Genomic DNA, 17,637 nt, shown 5'->3' on the forward strand with positions numbered 1-17,637 from the left:
GGGATTTTCCAGGCAAGAGTACTGGAGTGGGGTGCCATTGCCTTCTCAACCAGTCATCTCTAGTCCACTTACAAACCAACACCCAACCAGCGCTGTAGGACTGCCTGGCTCACAGCTGAAGGTTCCAGGCCAGTGGAGTTTATTCACGGCTGTGGCCGCAGCCTCGGTTCCTCAAAGGCGGCCACACCTTGAGCCTGGGGGTGTCTTGCTGCAGCAGGGGGTGTTTATGCCTGCCACTCCCGCCCCAGTCTCATACCTCATAGAGAATCACAGGGAAATCCAGGTGGGCCCAGCTTCACGGTGCCCTGAGGAATCAGGTTCTGATGCACCCGCCTCAGCTTGGCCCGTTCTTGGTGACGACTGTCTCCTCAGAGACTTCGTGAGGCAGATCTTCATCCTCGTCATCGAACATGGAGCCGCGGGGCATGAATGCGAAGGTGGGGCACGACTCGGCCTGGCTGTCGCACCAGAGCTTGCGCAGCGACCACCGCCTCTGGGCCACCGCCCCTGAGGCTGAGGTCAAGGGCCACAGGCCCCGAGCTTTGGAGCCGCTGGCGCTCATGTCAGGGCTGCCATAGCGGGCCCCGCGGTAATTTGGCTCTGACAGGGCCGTCGGCGCCGCCATGCCCTGACTGGACTCTGGCTCACAGATGCCGCCGCCGCCGCCTTCCAAAGGCTCCTGCAAGGGGCTTTTAAAATGAAATTTCTTGTTACGATTTCTACTAAATCATACATTCTGGGATTGGATCCTAAAATTTGTATTTTTACCACTCTCTGAGCAGCTCTAAGGAAAAATTAGGTTTGTCTGGTGGCTTAGATGGTAAAGAATTCACCTGGAATGCGGAAGACCTGGGTTCGGAAGATCCCCTGGATGAGGGCATGGCAACCCACTCCAGTGTTCTTGCCTGGAGAATCCTACAGACAGAGGAGCCTGGAGGGCTCCAGCCCATGGGGCTACAAAGAGTCTGATATGACTGAGCGACTAAGCACAGAACAGCACGTGCAAAATATGCAGATCGGCTTCCCCGTGGCTCAGCAGGAAAGAATCCGCCAGCAGTGCAGGAGGTTCTAATTTGATCCTTGGGTCGGAAGATCTTTTGAAGAAGGAAATGGCAAGCCATTCCAGTATTCTTGCCTGGAGAATTCCATGGGCGGAGGAGTCTGGAGGGTTACAGTCCATGGGGTCGCAACAGTTGGACATGATTTAGCCACTAAACCACCACCAATGTATAGACTGGACCAATGTGCCAAATAAATAAAAAGTGTAATAGGTTCCCAATACATTTAAAAAAATGACTACAAGCATGATTTGGTAATGATGGGGAATTTCAACTCTATAAACATCTACTAAAAGCCTCATTTGGCCCAAAGCAGAGCAGCCTAAAACTTGCCTTGCCCAAGTTTCCAAAAAGATTAAGCAGACAAATGGAAAAACTACTGTCCTAGATTTAATTCTGACCTACGAGGATAAAGTAATGTTTATCAAAGACGACGAAAAAGGAGTCTTAGGGCAAAGGTCACCGAGCTCACAGACTGGGAGCCAACAGACATGGCGACAGTGTGATTCCCAGATAAGATTCATAGGTAAAGAAAAGCAAAATTCCGAGGCATAGAGAATGAAGGTCCATTGCACTCAAAATGTTTCCGAAATTTCTCAAATGGTCAAATCTCACAATGCAGATACAGGTAAGGTCAATGATAAAGAGAGAGAGAGAAAAAAAATCGAAAACGAATAACAAAAACCTGCACACAAAACCAGAAACAAACAAAACTAATATCACTCCGTTACAGTCCCAGCTTTGGCTGTCTGTTGGGGGACTTAAAAAAAGAATACAAACGCTTGCATCACTCTCTGAAGTTTTGATTCAATTTGTCTAGGGTAAGAAATCAGCATAACTTTTTAATCTCCCTGAGTAACCCCAATATTCACTTACAATTGCAATACAGTGCTCTGGAAGCTCTGATTTTAAAGGACAGGATAGGAAGAAGGACACACATTTAAGAGGCATGTAAGAAAGTGACAGAGACAGTATTTTAGCAAAATGACCTCAGGCTGACAAAAAGGCAACAGCAAAAACAAAATGCCTCTCAGTTCTATTTGGGACGAGTTGGGAGATCAGGGACAGGATAGGCATGCTGTTTGGGAAGAAGTCAAGAGATCTTAGAAGGCTGGAAATGAGTAAATAGCCTTCCAATTTTCTAAAATGGAGAGAAAATGGATTCTGTAAACTACGGATGATTGAGCTTGATATGGATCTCAGACAAGATTCCAGAATGTATTACTAAAGCGCTGTTATAATGGGCACCCAAATGACAAAGCAGTGATTATAGAACCCAGCATGGGTTCACAGGAACACACCCCGTTAGTCCAGCCCATTTCCATCCCTCAGTGGGAGGTTGGCAGATAAAGACAATGTTCACACATTCCCATTCAGGCATCTGGACACTAGCAAAACACTTGGTGATGTCTCTAATGATATACTTGTGCTTAACGTAGAGAAAAAATGGGTCTGGTGCTAGAACATGTGAGTGGGTTATTAACTGTTCAGAAATCATATCCAGAGAATACTCATTAATGGAGTTATGTCAAACCTAGTGAGGGCTTTCTAGTCTTCCGGAATCTGTCAGAGAAATGGTTCACAGGCCCTATATACGCTTGAATACTTCTGATGGGCTGGAATGATAAGCAGAATTTAAAAATAATTAGATTTAATAAAGTTAATAGTCCAGGATCTGAGTGCTAAAATCTTACAGTACATGTAGAGGAGAAATTCGATGTAAAGGCAGCTGACACTTTTAAAGAGCCTTGAGAGTGTTAGTCAACAATTGATCCAATATCAGTTGAAAGCAACGTGGCTGCAAAATATTGAAAGTGACCAAAGCTGACTCTAATAAAAGTAAAGAATTGATAATGGAGGGCAGCATTTCCATCCTGTACTATGTGCTACTCAAAACATACCCGGAATTTTGCATTCATTTCTGGGTTCCACATTTTAAAAGTGAGGCATACAATCTGAAGTGCATTTCAGGGAGAACGGCCAGCAAGGTGAAGAAAACTAAAACCAAGCTATACATAGAACAAACGAAGGAATCATCTTGCTTATTAAGAGAAGACATAGAGGGATAGGATGCCTGTCTTCAAATAATTGAAAGATTGCCTTATGGAAAAGAAATTAAACTTACCTTATGTGTTCCAAAGTGCTTAAACCAGAAGAGTACCTGCAAGCTTTGGGAAGGCAGAAAGACTTTCCATGTGTAGAGCCAGACATCAGCAATAAGCTATCTGAAAATAGAAACAGAATCCTAAGGAAACCGAGTTCTCCATCACTGGCTATATTAGGGCAGAAGCTGGGTGCTCACTACAAGGGATGCTGTACAGGAAAATCAGGTGGCAGATGAAACTGGGTGCCTCTGAAGGACGTTTAGACCCTGACACATCATGTCACTAAGAATGCAGAATAGACTTGGACAGCACACCTCTGTCTCTCGGGGAAGATGGGAGGTGTCTCTGCCTACAACGAGGGTAGGGGCAGAGTCTTACCATCTCCTTGGATGGGAAACTGGTCATCCATTGATTGGCAGTCCTCTCTACCCAGCTATCTAAAATAGGACAGCCCTTTGCCCACCAGGTGGTTTTGGAATAGGAGTTACGCTTTTCCACCAGGTCCATGTGCCCAGATTAAATACATACTGAAAACCAACGGAGAACTGTAACTATCGTTAAGAAATATTCAACCTGAGAAGTTATTATAAACCTGGAGAAATTTTTAAGGCATGCAGGCTTGAGAATAAATTGTAACTTGTGCATTATAATTATATTACTAATTATAGCTTCCGTTTACATTGAAAGCAGAAAACCAGCAAATGGGAGTAACGATTATAGACGATAATGATGGTGATGATGGTGACAAATACTCTTTTGGCACTTATTATGTTCCTGGCACTGTTCTAAGGGCTTTACTTGTAACAGTTTAACCCTCACAACAACCCTATGAAGTAAGCACATGACCCCCATTTTACAGAGCAGGAAACTGACACAGAGAGTTGTTAAGCCACTTGCCTGTGGTCACATGGCTAATAAGTGGTAGATCTTGTGCTCAGATTCAGGCAGTCTCTTGACCACTATGGCACACCGCCTCTCCCAAGCTTCTGGGGGCACATTCTCAACCTCAGGAAGGGAACACCAGATTAGGCTCAACCCTGAATATTCACTGGAAGGACTGATGCTGGAGCCAAAGTTTCAATACTTTGGCCACCTGATGCAAAGAACTGACTCACTGGAAAAGACCCTGATGCTGGGAAAGATTGAGGGCAGGAGGGAGAGGGGGCAACAGAGGATGAGATGGTTGGATGGCATCACTGACTCAATGGACACGAATTTGAGCCAACTCTGGGAGATGGTGAAGGACAGGGAAGCCTGGAGTGCTGAAGTCCACGGGGTCAAAAAGAGTTAGACATGACTTAGCGACTGAACAACGACAGCATATTGATGGAGAAGTTGATCCTCAGGGGCAGGGTCCCTAGGGGAAGGGTCTTGGTGTGGTCCAGGGAGGGCAGATCTCACATGCCTTTGCCCTTCCTCACAGTCTATATCTTTTCTTCTTTTATACCCCCAGAAAATCCTTCCACAGGAGGAAAGAGGCTGGTCAGACAAGAAGATACAGGAGTGAAGAGCAATGCATCGGATACCCGACTCTTCTGGCCTCTATCCTATCCCTCCAGACCCAAATCTAGTTCGATGACAAATCTCAGGGCTATTCTGAGACTTGAATCTCACTTGTCTTCCCAACTCTGTGTCCAGTGACATCACAGTGATACCTTGAAATCAGCCTCTGGGGGAGTATTGACACCATGAAGTCAGCAGATGCTACAAACTAAGGCATGTGTGTGTGTGTGCATGCATGTGTGTGTGTGTGTGTGTGTGGAGCAGTTTACCAGCCCACCACTCCACACACTACTGGCTGCCTCCCCTAGAGACAGAATGACAAGCCTCGCATCCTCCCGCTCTCTCCAGTAACTGCGTCAGGATAATGCACAGCACACACTTGTCTTCCCTCGTGAATCCCTCCAGAGCCTTTATCATCTGTCAAGCAGAACTTTCATTATGAACATTTTTACTCCAAAGAGGCACCAACCACCAGAGTCAGCCCCTCACGACTTTCTCTGGTCATGTCCTTGTGCGCAGACCCGGAATTTCTTCACATCTGCCAGCTCCTTCCTCAAATCCCCAGCTCCCAGGCTCTTTCACCCAACTCAGCCCTCCTGAATTCTCCACTCCTGATGTCAGTTAGAGTCAGCCCTGCATTCAAATCCTAGTTTCCTCCCTGTCGATCCCTTTTGGCCTCAGTTTCATCAACTGTAAAATGGGGATTATGGTAATGCTTGACCTCACAGACTCAGTTTGAAGAATAAACTTGTAAACGTATGCAGAGCACACAGGAGTCTCTGGTGGAGATGGCTATTGTTACACACTCTCTCATAGGCACCTCTGGGCACTGACTCTCGTGGGCTGCTGTCCCACCCAGGGATATTATAGACAGGGCACCTGTGCCACCCACTTCCCCACCCCCTTGACTTGTTCCCATTGCCCCCTTATTCTGGAGGGCCTTTCCCCATCTATTGAAATCCTTCACGTCCCTCAAAACGCTACACAACGCCCCTGCTGTAGGAAGTCTTTGCTCTCCTCCCAGTTGTACTCTTGGCTCCCCAGGAGGCCAAAGGTGACTCAGATGGCAGCCTCCACCCCATCTTTTTCATTTGGCTGAGAGGCTGATGAAACCCCACTTCTTTGGGCTAAGGTGAGCAAAAGCTTTGCTCAAAAGGTGAATGTGTGCAGGTAGGGAGCCTCCCATTCCTACACTGGTGTGTTGTCAGGAGATCCTTAGCACCCACCCAGCCCCCAGCCGCAGGGCATCTAGTGCTGGAAGGTCTCCCAGAGGTCATGGTCTGCCTCCACATTTCACAGATGAAGGCACGGAGGCCTAGGGAGCCGCCTGGCCGATGTCGCGCAGCTGGACTTGGAACTGGCATGCTATGCCTCCCCACCCCCCCTGATGCTCTGGCCATCCTGCCAGGCTCCTGGATGATCAGGACAAAGCCTGACGGAAGCAGGTTGAGGGATAACAGTCTGAGCATGGAGCTTCCAAAGAAGGCTGGTGGAGCCGCCAGGAGGGCCAGAGAGCCAGGGCAACATGAGGCCGTGGGCCTCAGGGAGAGGAGAGACTCGGACATAAAGGCTCATAAGAGTTTCTGGAGCCAAAGTCCTGGAGACCCCTTATCTAACCTGCATCATCCTGTTGTCCAAATTTTTGCAGCCTGCTTACCCACAACCTTGGCCCGGCCACAAATGGCTGCGTGCAGAAGGCATCAGGCTGGGAGCTCATTCCGACTCTATTACTTAGGATGTGGGCTTTTTCCATTTCCTAATGGCGGCATGAGTTCCTGTCCTTGGAAGAATCCTGAAGTCTAAAATAGCCACCACCAACTCGCCCTCTCTCCTGGGTCTCTGCTGCTTTACACTGCTGCATGTTCTTCAAGTTCAATGTGCTTCTCTCCTCTTGTAATTGTTATTCATTCATTCATTTTCTTATGTACCATCTGGTCCCAAGAAGAAAAGCTTGAGGGTTAGGATTTCGTCTTTTCCTAGTACATATTAGATCATGCTAAGTTGCTTCGTTGTGTCTGACTCTTTGTGACCCTTTGGACTGTAGCCCATTAGGCTCCTCTGTCTATTGGATTCTCCAGGCAAGAATACTGGAGTGAGTTGCCATGCCCTCCTCCAAGGGATCTTCCTAACCCAGGGATCGAACTAGGGTCTCCTGCATCTCTTGCATTGGCAGGCAGGTTCTTTACCACTTGTACCATCTGGGAAGCTCTCATTTAACATATCATTTGTATCTTTATTTGTGGTTTGAGACCACAATATGGGTGAGTACAATCTTTTGAAATCCAGTTTTATGGCCTAGCATTCCAACAATCTGCATTACTATTTCATATGCTTTGGGGGAAAAGGACATTTTCTCCTACAGTTGGGTGCAATGCTCTACACAGATCCATTTGGTCAGGGTCACTAATTGTGCTGATTCAATCTGCATCCATTCCTTTTTATGGATCGGTGATTATTTATTTCTTTTCCTATTCCACTTTGTATGAAAGTTAAAGGCTTTGGTCTACTCTTTAGCGTTTACTTTTCCAGTTAAATAAGATAAGGACCTCATATCTCTTTAACTGTGGTCAAGGTTTTTCCAGCTTACATGCTGTTATTCTATAATACATTAGCTTTTCTGATCTAGATTTCCACACAAACTAGACATTATTTTTATAGTTTTACACAGTCATTACTTTGGTTTACCTAAATCTTTGCTGTTTATTTCTACTTGTATCTCAGAATGCTCACCTTGAATGATTTTCCTTCTTTGTTTATTTATTTATTATTTTTTTTATGATTTTCCTTCTTAAAATGATCTTTTGAAATTTTCTAAGGTGGTAGTCTTTCCATGGGAAGCGCCACCAGATATGGTTTGTCTGTAGAAGTCTTTATTGTGGCTGCATACTTAAAAGGTAGTTTTACAGCACAGTATTGTAGATTGACAAATTTTCTCTAAGTACATTGAAGATATGGATCCTTTGTCCGGGAATTTCCACCAACGTCAATGAGAAACAGCTATCAGTCGCCAATCCTTTGTGGATGATCTGGTTTGTCTCACTGGCTGCTTTGTAAAAAACCTTCTTTTTTCTCTTTGGTATTCTGCGGTCTGCCTATGGAGAGGTCACAGTGTATACTTCTTTTCATTTAATTTGTTTAGATTTAAGGGCTTCCTAGAATAAATATTGGGGTCTTTATTCTGGAAAATTCTCAGCCATGATCTCTTTGGATATTGCCTCTTCCCCATTCTAATTATCTCCTTCTGGAACACAGACTGCTGCTGCTAAGTCGCTTCAGTCGTGTCCGACTCTGTGCGACCCCATAGACGGAAGCCCACCAGGCTCCTCCATCCATGGGATTTTCCAGGCAAGAGTACTGGAGTGGGGTGCCATTGCCTTCTCTGGGAACACAGATTAGGCAGAGGTAAACCTCTCAAGTCCAAAATAATAGTTACTAATCACAGGTAGTGATTTGGGACACTTCCATCAACAGAGAAGATTTTACTGGACAGCATTGGCAGAGATCATCATTCTAGTCCTGTTTTCTCTTAACTTTCCCTTCATATTTTCCAAATCTTTGTCTCACAGGATCACAGACTGAATGACTCACTTAATCTCCAGTTTCAAAATTTCTCAGTTTCTTGAGTCTGCTTCATAATTTTTTAAACATCAACTATTATATATACATATATATATATATATATATGTATATATATGGAGAAAGAAATGGCAACCCACTCCAGTGTTCTTGCCTGGAGAATCCCAGGGATGAGGAGTCTGGTGGGCTGCCGTCTATGAGGTCGCACAGAGTCGGACACGACTGAAGCGACTTAGCAGCAGCAGCATATATATATACATACATACATGAGGCAAAACATATCAATCTTTCTCTTGAATAGAGTTTGTTAAGGATTGAGTTGTGTCCCCAACCCCAAATTTAAATGGTACCTCAGAATGTGATGTTATTTGGATACAAGGTCTTTATAGAGGTACTCAAGTTAAAGTTGAGGTCATTAGGGTGGGTCCTAATCCAACACGACTGCTGTCCTTATAGACAGGGAAAACCTGGACACAGACACGGGCACAGCGTGTGAAGATGGAGGCAGAAATCAGGGCGATGCATCTACAAGCTGAGCAGCACCAACCCACAGAGCCTAGGAGAGAGGCCTGGAGCAGATTCTAAGACCTCACAGTCCTCAGAAGAGACCAGCCCTTTTCACATCTTGACCTCAGACTTGCAAAGCTGTGAGACCATACACTTCTGTTGTTCAAGCCCCCAGCCTGTGGTTCTTTGTTGTGTCAGCCCTAACAAACTCAAACTCTACATAATATCTTCTAGGACAGACAGCCCACCGGGGTCTCCTCTGTGGTGCTGGTTCAGACCACGTGTTGTTCAACAGTCTGGAGGAACCTGGAGGGGCAAGAGCGTTCACTGCCGCCTTCTGCAACATCCCCAGAATTGGGTAGCGTCCTCTTCTATTAATATCCAGTATCCCAGAAAGGCGTGGAACACCATCAATTACTCTCCTTCAGAGTGCTCTCTACCTGAAAAAGCACGATGTTCTTATTGACACTGCACTTAAAAAAATGTTCTGAAGTAAATCTACAGCACACTCTGGCTCTTTAGATCCGGAAACTGGTTAACCAGTAAGGATATAAAGACACAGAGAGATGCTTTGGCAAGGTTGCAGAACAATTTGTGCCAGAGATTAGAACAGAATCAATGCTCCGTTGCAGCATATTGGCCAAGGGCCTGGATAACCTCCAACTATTGACTTTGTCAGTCCCGGGGTTATTGGCCAGTGGTAGGCTCTTTAGACCTGGGAGCTCCTATCATCTTGTCTAGTCCAATAAAGCCCAGTTTCAGCCTCTCACAAGTCAAAAAGATAAAGATAACGGGTTACCCCAAAATTCACCTAGCAAGAACCCTAAATCATATAGAGTGACAGAGACTTGCTAGAACCTCAGACCTTCTGGCAGAGTATGTGGAATATGTCCTCAACTTTCCTAAAGAGATAAGATAGACCTTTGCTCTGCTGTCTTTATGGGTGCCCCTTCCATTTCTCTTAGCAACCTTCTTCCCTCCCACTCCATCCCATCCATGCTCTAATATTAGCTGCAAAAGCGATGCCAACACTCCAGAGAATCCTGAACCAAAAAGCTTTGGATGGGAGGAGGGTATAACTAAATCATTATCACACGTTACTCACTAAGAATTCACATCAACACCACAGTCACAGGGCTGCTCGGCACACACGCCCCCTCCTCTGGATCCTGAGCTCTGGCACCGCCTCTTCTCCAGCTGAGCTCCCTCCGGCCTCACTCTAGACCCTCTCAGCAGAGTGAAGGTAGAGGAAAGCACGCTGGCTGTGGTCCTCCCGACATCCCTTGACCCCGTTCCTTCTTCCTCTTCCACAGTGCTGATGCCAGAGCAGCCTCCAAACCAGCGCTGCCCAAGAGGGAGATGGCACAAGCCACGAAGACAGACCACCGAGAGGATTTTAAACTTAGCGGCCCCTTTAAAAACATAAAAAAGAAATAGCTTAAATCAATCTTAATTAGGTATTATTTTTAATTCATTATATCAAAAATACCATTTCAACATGTAGTAGATACCAAACGTTATTAACAGGATATTTACCTGTTTTTGGTTACGTCTTCGAATTTTGGTGTGTATTTTACACTCACAGCACATTTAATTTGGACGACCCAGATTTCAAGAATGGACTGTGTTCTTCTGCCTAGTGACTACCATACTGAACAGCACTGGTCTAAGAGTTTCGACAGATCTGTTTTGAAGCTTCGAGTCTTGGGAAGTGTGTGATTTTAGAGGACAGATGTTTCCTCCAATATATATTTTATTTTTTCAGTGGAGCCCATTAAAATGCCAATAAATTCTTCTTTTTTCCGATAAATCCTTACTGATCCCAATTCCCTCTCTCTGTATGTCCAGTTGTCTGCCTGAAAGGACCCCCTCTCCCTTCACCTTTCCCTATATGCCTCAAAGGCACCTACTTTCTTCTTCTTTGGTTCAAAAGGGTCTTCAGCAAACCAAAGTTGAAATGTATGTAGCCTCCTTGAATGTTCCTGGAAAGTCTGCTTTTTCCACTGTTATCTTACACAGTATGGGCTTTCCCTGGTGGCTCGTCAGGAAAGAACCTCCCCCCTTGCCAATGCAGGAGATGCGGATTTGATCCCTGTGCAGGGAAGATCCCATGGAGGCGGAAATGGCAACCCACTCCAGCATTCTTGTCTAGGAAATCCCATGGGTAGATGAGCCTGGTGGACTACAGTTCATGGGGTCACAAAGAGTGGGACACAACTTAACGACTAAGCATGCACAATTATACAGTACCCTGCACAGCATTTACTTGAGAACATTCTGTCTTCTTAAGAGACAGAATTACATTAAAAAGAGGGGTTTTGCCTTCTCTCTTGTGTTCCCCATACTTAACACAGGAACCCACACACGGTTGCTCTTAACATGACAGGTCGGTTCCCTAGGGGGTGGATGGTCTGAGAAAGTAAGAAATGTGAGCAAGCATCCAAGACAAGAGCCAAGGTGTCTTTCAGAACTTGACCTTGGACGTGACACACCATCACTTCTGCCGTATTCTCATGATCACACAGATCACCCCTGGCCCAGTGCGGGAGGAGACTACACAGATGTGAGTACCTGGAGGTGGGCATCCTTGGGAGCCATCATGAAGGATGGTGAGCAATGGAATTCACCACTGCTAGACAACAGATCCCTGAATTCAGGCCTTGATGGCACATAAGTCACTGATCTTAAGAACCTATGCAACTATCGAAGCCCAGCCCTTCCTGTTCTCTCCACGCGTGTTCACCTGTCACACTGACCCTGCAGCACAGTGTCTGTGCTGTTCACTTCTTGCCTGCTTCGGCGTGACCTCACATGAATCCACCTCAGCAAGGCAGCCCTGAAGTCTGTCTGGTGAGTCAGCAACCACAACGAATGATGTGTAAGTGGACCTTCCTGTGGATAATACAGTTCCATTTACTGTGAGGAATGAATTCCTTTGTCTGGGTTTTTTCACATTTCTGAAGATTTGGAAGAAATTTTGAAAATGGAACCTATAACATCAAGGCTTTCTGCTATTGAAAGCAATTAACTACACCGCAGTTGTAAACAAATGTAAAAACAAAACAAAAAAACCCAGCTGTTTCACAAGTTGGAAAAAATACTGAAATTTATCTCAATGAAGGCAACAAGATTAGTTAATAACAGTATTAATAAGTTCAAATGTTATCTGTTTTAAATTTTAATGTTTGCATGGACCTATTAAAGACTTGGTAGGCAAATGTGGTGTGAATTTCCCGAAAACTCAAAAGCAAAACAGTTTTGCCACCCTATTGATAAATAAAAAAGAGTAAACAGGTCTTTCCTGGTGGCTCAGTGGTAAAGAATCTGCCTGACAGTACAAGAGACACAGGTTCGATCCCTGATCCAGGAAGATCCCACATGCCTCAGAGTAAGCCTGTGTACCACAACTATTGAGCGTGTGCTCCAGAGCCCAGGTGCTACAACTGCTGAAGCCCACATGCCCTGGAGTCTGTGCTCTGGAACAAAAGAAGCCACCACAATGAGAAACCTGCACACAGCAACGAGAGAGAAAAGCCCACATAGCGGTGAAGATCCAGGACAGCCCTAAGTAAATAAATAAAATTAGTTTTTAAAAAGAGTAAACAGGCATAATATCCACATGAAAGTGTACCACGGTGAACCTACAAATGTAAATTATTAAATACACAAACATAATGAGGGTTCTGAGGCCTCTGAGTCCCCCAGGTCCATATTGTGGACAGTACTGGTTTGCCTACCCTAATTTTAAACAAATGTTCAAAACAATGTTTGACCATGGCTAGTACATAGTAAAACATGCATGTAAAAAAATTTAAAGCATGAGATTAGAAAATAAAGAGAGATCCCAGTTTTTAAAATTTCCATACCACCCTGTGAGGCTCACACAGTTTTGCCTTAGACAAAACTGTCCCACACGGCTGTAGTTGGACTTGCCTGTGGGACATGGCTGGCTCCTGAAATTGGGACAGAGGGGTGGGGAAGGGTGACTGACCCCCCAGCTCTCATCTGAATTTAGACATCTATGTAGAAATTCAGTGGAGGGAAAAGTGGATTGAGCTCTTACATCCCTTGGGTTTCTAGAATACAGAAGCATGGCTGGTGGGGCTTCCCAGGTGGCGTTAATGGTAAAGAACCCACCTGCCAATGCAGGAGATGGAAGAGACCCAGGTTCAATCCCTGGGTCGGGAAGATCCCTTGGAGGAGGGCATGGCAACCCACTCCAGTATTCTTGCCTGGAGAATCCCATGGACAGAGAAACCTGGAAGGCTGCAGTCCATGGGGTCGCACAGAGTTGGACATGGCTGAAGCAACTTAGCACACAGGCCCCGGTGCAGAGTAGCAGTCCTGGGTGGAGGCTGGTAGAAAGAGCCTCCAGTACGTCTCAGAGAGGAAACTGACTTGAAAGGGCTAGAACGTGAGTGAGGAGGCTGGGTGCTGGGGTGGAGGTGGAAGTGTGAGTGGATACAGCCGATTACATCAGCTCCGGGCAAATTTACTGTGAACCTCTTGCTGTTACAATGCAGCTGGGCAGGGCATGTGAGGAGGGGCGTCATTCTCTCTCTTAACCTGGAGACCTTGTCTGGAGAGACTGACAAAGGTCTCCAGAGAGGGGCCGGAGGTCTCTGCCTGAGGGATGCCCCATCCCAACAGGTCTGTTAGGGCTTGAGCTGGAAAGTCAAAGCTCAGCCACACCAGGTTAGAGGTAAGTGGTAACATCCAGACCTGCCCCAACACGGGAACTTGTTTCTCATCTCCGAAGGGCAACTGATATAGGGGCTCAGGGATCTGCCTCATTTTCTCTGCTTTTGGGAGTGGAAGGGGACTGTTCTCACCAACAATGAAACCTCTAACTGCACCGCAGTGGGAAAAATAGTCCAGCTTGAGAGTGACCACCTAATGGAAATTTCCAGCTCGAGACTATTGTGTGGTCCTGGCTTGGCCAGCAATGGATTTACAAATGGCCAGAACTGATTTCCAGACACATGTGAATACCCCTAGGGATTCTTAGAAAAAACTGAGAAAAGAATCCTGGAAGCAAATCATTTTTCTACAGCCAGGAAGGGTATGTTTATAACCCTGGTTTCCCTTGTACGAGCAGGCGAGTAGGAATGCAGCAGGAATTGAGGGGTAGGTTCCTGTCAAGCACCCGTGACTGTCCTTCCAGAGCCACCAGATGAAGCCTGAAGACAGCGCCGTGAAAATGGACCAACGAATTCTGGCCCCCTCACAGATATCCTGCTCCTCGACAGAATAAATAATGCAACGGCAGCTAGTACACTAGCTTTCATTTTAGAGCAGCACAAAAACATCTGTAGGGGAAATAAACAATCCCATGCCTTTGGCGAAAGAGTTGGACAAAGTGAGTATGGAAACCAAGTAATCAAGCTGCCGGCTTGGAGGCGCTGACACACCCATTCTTCTCTCGCTGCCGGAACGTCACTAAAATGCAGGCAAGAAATAAAAAGTGGCTCCAAGCCACGTGGCCAAAGACACCTGAAGAGGAGACGACAGCACACAACTGATGTCAATAAAAATTGAGAGCCAAAAGGTAGATTGCAGCTGATTTAGAAGCCCAGGGAGAGCTGAAATGTAAACTTGCAGCCGAGAGAGCCAAAAAAAAAACTGTTTCCCCTAAAAGATCTTGGAAAAACCCAGCTCTTTGAGTTCCAGCCCCCTTAGAAGGCAAGGAAAACAGGAGGACCAGTTGGAAGACTTTGTAAGTAGCACCAAGATCCCCAGATTTCATCCCTGATTTCGTGCAGTCATGTGACTCTCCCCCTCCCCTCCACGCCCCCTGAAGACTAGAAGTTTAGAGAAGTAGACTTTGATTTCCAAAGTCAAAAAGTAATCCGTACTCAGAACAGCTGAGGGCAGACCGAGGGCCTTGCTGCAAAAGGCAATTTAGGTGTAAGTCTGTACCCTGGATAGTGAGGCCCCCAACTTTTCCTCCATCTTGGTGAGGAGATGATTAGTAGCCAATGCAGAAGATTAGAGTTGAGTTGTCCAATATGGTAGCCACTAGTCAAAATAAGTAGCAATTATTTAAGCTTAAATTAGGTAAAATTAAACAAAATTTAAAATCCACTTTCCCAGCCATACTAGTCACTTTGCTAGTACTGAAGAGCCACATGTGACTACAGGCTACCATATTGGATGGGGCTGATAGTGAACATTTCCATCACCACACAAGTTGGACAGCATTGGATTAGAAAATTTCTCTGGGGAAACTGATCAGACTGACAGAAAAAAACCTACGGAGACTGACAATTTTTGATCACTCAAGAGTGAAACCCAAGGGTTAACAAGCTCCATTCATGCAAACAGAGCTTTCTATCAGAAATTTGGTGACTCATCCTTAAGCATAGATGGCAAATCTGAATGACCTAAAATTTTAAGTAAGTCCTAATCAGACTTTATTTTTTGGGGCTCCAAAATCACTGCAGATGGTGACTGCAGCCATGAAATTAAAAGACACTTACTCCTTGGAAGAAAAGTTATGACCAACCTAGATAGCATATTCAAAAGCAGAGATATTACTTTGCCAACAAAGGTCCATCTAGTCAAGGCTATGGTTTTTCCAGTGGTCATGTATGGATGTGAGAGTTGGACTGTGAAGAAAGCTGAGCGCCGAAGAATTGATGCTTTTGAACTGTGGTGTTTGAGAGTCCCTTGGACTGCAAGGAGATCCAACCAGTCCATTCTGAAGGAGATCAGCCCTGGGATTTCTTTGGAACGAATGATGCTAAAGCTAAAACTCCAGTACTTTGGCCACCTCATTCGAAGAGTTGACTCATTGGAAAAGACTCTGATGCTGGGAGGGATTGGGGGCAGGAGGAGAAGGGGACGACAGAGGATGAGATGGCTGGATGGCATCAGTGACTCGATGGACGTGAGTCTGAGTGAAGTCCAGGAGTTGGTGATGGACAGGGAAGCCTGGCATGCTGCGATTCATGGGGTCCCAAAGAGTCGGACACGACTGAGCGACTGAACTGACTGAACCATAGGAGACAAAAGGAGATAATATAAAGTATGTTGCATCCATGAAAGAAAAATAGGAAAGTATAAAAATGCATGTTTAGTTGCTAAGTCATGTCTGACTCTGTAAAACCCCATGGGTTGTAGTCTGCCAGGCTCCTCTGTCCATGTGGTTTTCCAGGCAAGAACACTGGAGTGGCTTGCTATTTCCTTCTCCAGGGGATCTTACCAACCCAGGGATCAAACCCACATCTCCTGCATCATCAGGTAGATTCTTTACCGCTGAGCCACCAAAAGAAGCCCATTATCAAAATATGATATGCAAATAAAAAATGAAATGGATTAGGTGGTAAAGTCTCTTGGAGTGCCAAACAAAAAGTTTAAAAATAAGAGGAAAAGCTCAAGATAGTTAACATACCTGTCCATGAGATTCATCTTTCAACTAAAAGGATTTCCAGCAAAAGAGAAGTGGAAATAAGGGGGAGGAAGAAAATTATCAAAAGAACAAGAAAATAAAATTCTCAGAACTTTTCAGATGGAAGGGGCCACTGACTGTATAGCACTCTGAGTAAGACAAAATAAACATGTACCAAAGCGCAGCATGACATTTTGAAAACTGGAGATAAAGAGCAGATATCTGCGTCTTCCTCAGAGTAAATGAGTCTCATACAAATGATCAGGCATCAGGATCACACTCGTGTCATCAAAAGTGACCATGAAAGCTGTAAGGCAGAACCGTACCTCTAAAGTGCTAAGAAAAAATGACTTTCAACCTCGAATTCTACACCCAAGGGTGAGGATGGAATAAAGATATTTTCAAACTTGCAGTGAATTCAAAATTTACTTCTTGTGTCAGTCAGAGTGGAAAACAGCGGGCTCACTCAGACTGGGGAGATTCACTATTTATTGGGGAAGCCAACTAGAAATGGTAAGATTCCCCAGGGCTGCCCAGAGTCGAGAGCTGTCACAGAGCTGAGTGCCCCAAACTGGAGAGAGCTGCAGCCACAGGAGACAGCCACTGACAGAGGCGATGGCCACCACCAACTCATAGCTCAAAAAGAAGAGAGCCGGAGAACAAAGACCCCGAATTCCTTTTCCTCCCACTCAACTTCCGTATCTCCCACTCACCAAAGTCAACTGGAAGTCAGAAGGCAAGGAGGTTACCAATGTTGTCTCCATAAATGTCAGCCTCCCAGGCCACAGAGCAGGAGGAGATGGCTCTGGGGTAAACCACTGGAGAACTTCCCTCTCTGTGTTCTTGCTCAAGATGCCACTGAAAGATGTGGTTCAGTAACACAAGAGAGTAAATCAGAGGGAAAAAAACACAAGATCCTAGAAACAGAGAGTCTAAAACTATACAAAATGGGATCAGGGGCAGCCATTGGGAAATTGCAGGATAATAGTGAAGGAAGTCTCACATCTATGTGCCATCCCCAAAGAGCAAAATTCCAAACTGGAGAAGACAGAATGCTCTGGAGAAGTGGCACTAAGAAAAGAAAGATGAAGACTAGTTGGCATGTTTGGGCTCCCCAGGTGGCTTAGTGGTAAAGAATCCACCTGCATTGCAGGAGATAAAGGTTCAAACTCTGGGTCGGGAAGATCCCCTGGAGAAGGAAATGGCAATCCACTCCAGCATCCTTTCCTGGGAAATCTCATGGGCAGAGGAACCTGGCCGGCTACAGCTCATGGGGTCGCAAAAGGGTCGGATACGACTGAGCAACTAAACAACAAAAGTTGGCCTGTTTAGGACTTAGGAGAAGATTATCAGGTTTATCAGACAGGAACGAATTAATGAGATAGTTGTTTAAAAAAAAAAAAATAAGCAAGTGGGGGAAAAGATAATTATTAGCTTCAAAGAAAACTTAAAAGTTGTAGAGAAAGGGAATACAATGATTCACCACGACATACATTAG

General features: G+C 45.4%; 1 pseudogene; it reads right to left on the reverse strand.

Annotated features, from left to right (window-relative positions):
- Positions 1–250: 250 nt before the first annotated feature.
- Positions 251–562, reverse strand: LOC102283143 (tumor suppressor candidate 2 pseudogene; annotated as a pseudogene).
- Positions 563–17,637: the final 17,075 nt, after the last annotated feature.

This window comes from Bos mutus, chromosome 23, assembly GCF_027580195.1.
Source record: "Bos mutus isolate GX-2022 chromosome 23, NWIPB_WYAK_1.1, whole genome shotgun sequence".
NCBI lineage: Eukaryota > Metazoa > Chordata > Mammalia > Artiodactyla > Bovidae > Bos > Bos mutus.